At 41.2% G+C, this 5,200-nt stretch overlaps 1 long non-coding RNA gene across 1 annotated transcript; it reads left to right on the forward strand.

The window, feature by feature from the left end:
• Positions 1-1,169: 1,169 nt before the first annotated feature.
• LOC131669391 (uncharacterized) lies at positions 1,170-2,281 on the forward strand. Its single transcript, XR_009302368.1, has 2 exons — positions 1,170-1,322; positions 1,420-2,281. It is a non-coding gene; the product is annotated as an uncharacterized LOC131669391 (long non-coding RNA).
• The last annotated feature ends 2,919 nt before the right edge of the window (positions 2,282-5,200 follow it).

Consider the following 5,200-nt stretch of genomic DNA (forward strand, 5'->3'; position numbering starts at 1 on the left):
TGCCGTCTGTGGACTGAAGGGCCCTCTCTCTCTCTCTCTCTCTACACGCATGTATATAGAGGGGTAAAGGCCTCATCCACTTGTCTCGATACGCGCAGTGCAACGCGCACATTGCTTCGCTGCATTTTCAGACTGGACCCGCAGCGTGGCATCGCATGTAAGCACAGAGACATCGAGATACTCTCGGAGAATCTATAATGGCTTGATGTTAAGCTGTAACGACTTGAACCAATGGCATTTGGATAATGGCTGAAAGTCAATCGAAGGAATGAAACAAGCGAGTGGGCGTCTGGAGGGAAACGAGATGGCTTTAATTATACTATATGCGAGAATGAATTTCACACAAGGCACAGAGGGGAGAAGGATTAAGGACGCGCATCGTGACCCGCGCTTGATTAATGCGCTTCATCCGCGCGCGTGTGGCTTCGTCCTACGTGACGACGTATATATACGTATCCTCGAGACGCGCGACGTTGCGTCCGAGTTTCGAGCTGGACGAGGCCGACCGTGTGCCTTGAATTTCGCTCGGAGACGAGCTGACGCCACAAGCCAAGATCGTCCCGACTATCTGTGTGCATTCGCGAAAAACGCCCGTTCCAATGAAACACGTGCGCGCGCGGCGTCATAAATTTACGTATAGATGCGTACGAGAGGGAAAGAGAGAGCGAGAGAGCACTCAATGAAAATTCAAAACGAAGCGCGCACTCGCGCATGCGCACGTTCGCCATTACCAATTCGCGATCATTAAGCGGTCGGAATACGCGCGGCATGATAATTTTGAGGGCTCTTTCGCGCCGTGCATGTCAAAACGCGGATTACTGGCTGATGATCTGCCATAGTTTATTTCTGATGCGTTGCGTTTTTCTTTATATGACAGAGTGGATGGATCGTTCATTGATTGGTCAAGTTTTGCTTGATGAATCGAAACTGCAACTACTTTATAGGTTTTATCTTGTCAATTGCCGAACGAAGGAAAAAATTGCAACTATCAATAGTAATTGAACGAAAGAAAATGCAAGTTGAATTTTTCAGTTTGAAGAACAAATCGGATGATTTTTCATTTATCAACGACTCATCATGTGGCGATTTATCTCGAAAACGAAATTTCGATAATAAGTAATGAACCCAAATTCGTGGAGCTTCTCTTAAACCAAGTGTTGACATTCAATCACAACATCGCCGGCTTGTTCTTGGTCAACAAAGCACATCTGTAATATTGTATTACACGTAGAGATACAGGCAAGATACAACATTACGTTGTAGATTGACAAAAATCCGTCGTATTCTCGTGTTCCGTTGGCCATAGAAGGCACACTTTGAAGGTACGTTTCAATATCGTTCGCATTAAGATTCGACAAGATACTGTGATTGGACATGAATTCGGGAGGTTATGTCGAAATACACATGTTTGTTTCGCAGCTGTGAAAATGCAAATACTCGAAAATGTTGGCGAGCCTATCCTTATAGAGGAGACTGCCGACGCAGCAACGTGGAAGTGGACGATAAAAGACATTAAAAGATACTTCAACATCGGGCGTGAATCGTTCCTGTCGCACGAGTTTTCCATTCATCAACCTAGAGATCGTCTTACTCGTTGGAAATTGAAATTATATCCGAATGGTCAAGAGCCTTTCCCGGAAGGTCAATCGATAACGATTAATCTCGTGAATTTGGACGGATACGAGTTTCGAGTTGGCTACAGCTTCGGAATCTTGGGGGCTCGAAACGAGAAGCTCGTTGAACTTACTACCATGCTAATGTCCTTTCATCCAGCACGAAATATAACACAAGCAGTTCAGTTGGTGCAACAAGACAAGGTGCGGCAAGACAATAGTCCGTTCGTTGTAGATGGTTCGCTCAACGTTTACTGTCAAATTTTTTTCGAGTCTTATAGTGATGACATATTGAATTTAAGAGATATTCTGGGGTTTTGATCGTTTCGATATTTTATGACGTAGAAAAGAATGAACGAGACTGATTTAAAGACGTTTCGATTTTTGATCATTCATCAATTTTTGAATTTTATACAATGTACGACGCAGAACTTGTAAGATTTTTAATGTGTAATTATATCTGTCTTATATTTCGTCTTTCTTTTTTGAATTTATACGTTCTAGTGCTATAAAAAACTTTCAGATTATTTTCGATTGTATAAATGTATTGATTATGATATATTTTGTACGATTACGCGACTGATATATCAGTCTAACAGTTATTTGTAAATGATGATATATTAACAATATTAATATTGTATCAATAAAATTAAAGCAATTTCGCAATATATACTATAGTTATGCAATACCTGCCTTATGCAACAACAAAATATTATTTAAATAAATTTTGCATTAAAATTCATAAAAAAATAAAGCTCGGCAAAAAAAAGTGAATACTCGTCAACCCATAAAACCACGCCATCAATAAAAAAAGATCCATCTCAAAACACAATCGAAAAAAGGTGAGCAACAGTGTAGCAGTCAGTGGTCATTGTGACGTAGTCGTAATTGCAACGAGAGCAGAGAGCGAGAGAGGAAATTAAAGCTGCCTTTTGGGGCAGTGTTCAGTTGTGTTACATTGTCAGGTCGGCGTCGGTCTATTTATCAGAAAACGAAACGATGGCTTGCCTTCGGTGTCAGTGTGTCAAAGCATAGTATAGAATCGACAGAAAAAAAACAACCCTTTCTCAGAGCGGAAAATGCCAATGTGCTTGTCGCGCGTGTGTGAGCGCATGGCGATGTAGTATGATGAAAAAAAGAGAGACCCTTTTCTTTGATACGACAGAAAGCTTGATTTCACTCGCTGTTTGCGAGTTCTATTCTTTGTGTGTGTGTGTGTGTGTGTGTGTGTGTGTGTGTGTGTGTGTGTGTGTGTGTGTGTGTGTGTGTGTGTGTATGTATGTCTGTGTATTTTCGGACGACTGGAGTTAATTTGTCACTGTTGATTAGGTCGGGTCGTGAGGTTTTCCAATCGATGTTAAATAGTAAGTTTTTCCAGTAATTATTTGGGTAATTATTGATGTTTTACCGATGAATCTTCACAGAAAAATCTAAATTAGTTTGGATATTCATGAAAGATGGCAACAAACTCTGATTTTCTTGTATAGTACAACTCGAGTTTGAGTAACTTTAAAAAATTGAAGCTGTTGAAATGAAACAAAATTAAAGACCTGTATAAATTTTAGTAATTTCGATCTTATTTTTTTTCTGTAGTTATTTATATTAAAAACCTTCGACTGTATTTATTTTATCTTCATGTAAAAATCAATGAAAACAATCGAACGCGCAATAAGCAATCGCAACAAAAACAATCAAATGAAATATTTCAAGCGTCGCATGATGTAAAATCATGATATAACCTGAATTTTCCGCAGCAACGACGAAATGCAAAGTTAATGCCTCGTACGAAACTCTCTTGCACAAGTGCAAGAGAAAGAAAGAGAGAGAGCGTGAGTGAGAGAGTCCACGTGAAGAGGGTGAAAGAGGGTGTGGTAATGGATTGGCATGTCGCTTTCAACTGTACGCAAGAGAGAAACACTGGAGAGACACTTCGACAACTAGTTTCTGGCCTGGAAAGGATTACAACATAGCAAAAGTTGTCGAAAAAGCGAAGAAACTTGGGCGAGTAAGGGCCGCTGCCTCTCTTGTATATAGGTAAACACTGTTACAAAATCGAGCGACTTGCACGACGACGACGCTCTCGCAAGCGCTATGGAGAGCGACATTATCGTGTTTTAATTTAAGTTGTCGCTGCGCTTTAATTAGACTTTGCCACTCTCGCGCGCCTTGTTTCTCCTCCCTAGCGAGCTATATAACGGACCAAGCAGCAAAATCATTGTCTCTGCGCCGTCTTTCGATGTTGCACACCCCACTTTGCATACACTCATACTGTATTCGCAAACTCGATTCCACTTGACGAGACTACGAATTTTATTAGAAAGATCCAAGTTCCGTTTTTCCGTTGGCCTCGTGAATTAATCATTTTAAATGTACATGCTAATGGGAGCAAAGCCACGCGTCGACGGGAAACATAAGGGCGCGGCTCGGAGGATTTTTTCTTAGGGATGCGACGATTTCGGGAGGGTGTAAATCGACGACGTTACGCTTGGTATGTAAGATACTTACGCGCGTTGCCAAATAATATAGCGCCAGTCACATTTCGCAGCTTAAATCCTGGAGAATTGCTGGGACGGGGTACGATTTACGGCTTCTTAAAGCTTCGTTTGTCTTGCAAACTTCAGCGTCAAATACATTCGTCGTCGTTGCTTTACCGTCTGATTTTTCATTCGATACAAAGTGCTATTTTTGAAATACTCACTTTGATCGAGTTTATGTAAACGATGATCTTCTCAGAGAAACATAGCAAATTAGCGAAAGCCGTTAAAAAGAAAGAAAGAGGTTCACAGATACATCTTCGGCGAGGACAAATGGCGAGGAAAATTGCTCAAGCGCGGAGATTAACGTCTGATTGCGGTGATGGAAAGAGGCCAAGAAGTGCGGCGACACGGCGGTATCGGCGCACTTATATACGCATTTATAAAATTCCCGGAGCGCGCGCGCACTTTTTCTTTTCGCTCGCTCGTGCTCCCGGTGCGCGCTCGCGCGCACGTTAATTCCGTTTTCCACGTTAACGCTCCGTCGCTCCCTGGAGTAAACTTCACTTACCTGATTGCCACTGAAGTCATTTTTCGCTCGCTCTTGTTTCGCATTCACTCGGTTTTCTCCAGCTCTCGTTCGTTTTGCTTGCCTGCGTGCCCTTTTTTCTTTTCTTTTTTCTTTTTTTTTCGTAATTTACGAAACGATGAGTTGTTGTTATTGTTTCCACGATTGCCAGCGAATCGAGACAAATGAAATGTGCACGCGGAGAAATGTACTCACTGCATGCGTGTGTGCTGTGAGAGATGAATTGCTTTTGTTTCTGAACTGAAACAGAAAAAATTGAGTAGGTGTTATTACGATGCGGAGTAAATTATTTGTTGTACGATCTAACGCTTTGATGAGAAGTATTCTGAAAATCACTATCATTGCTATTGCGTGATTGTTGCGCTTTGTAAACTTGAAGAGAAAATGACTGGCACTTGCATTGGAGGTTACATTGAAACTTACTTTGGTTCTAATCTACTAAACATTGTTCAACAGATCTAGAGGAGAGATATTGAATTAATATGAAGTACTACCAATTTATTATCTTGTACTATACATGACGT

Source organism: Phymastichus coffea, unplaced genomic scaffold, assembly GCF_024137745.1.
Source record: "Phymastichus coffea isolate CEN01 unplaced genomic scaffold, Cenicafe_Pcof_1.1 PCOF00092, whole genome shotgun sequence".
In the NCBI taxonomy this organism is placed as follows: Eukaryota; Metazoa; Arthropoda; class Insecta; order Hymenoptera; family Eulophidae; genus Phymastichus; species Phymastichus coffea.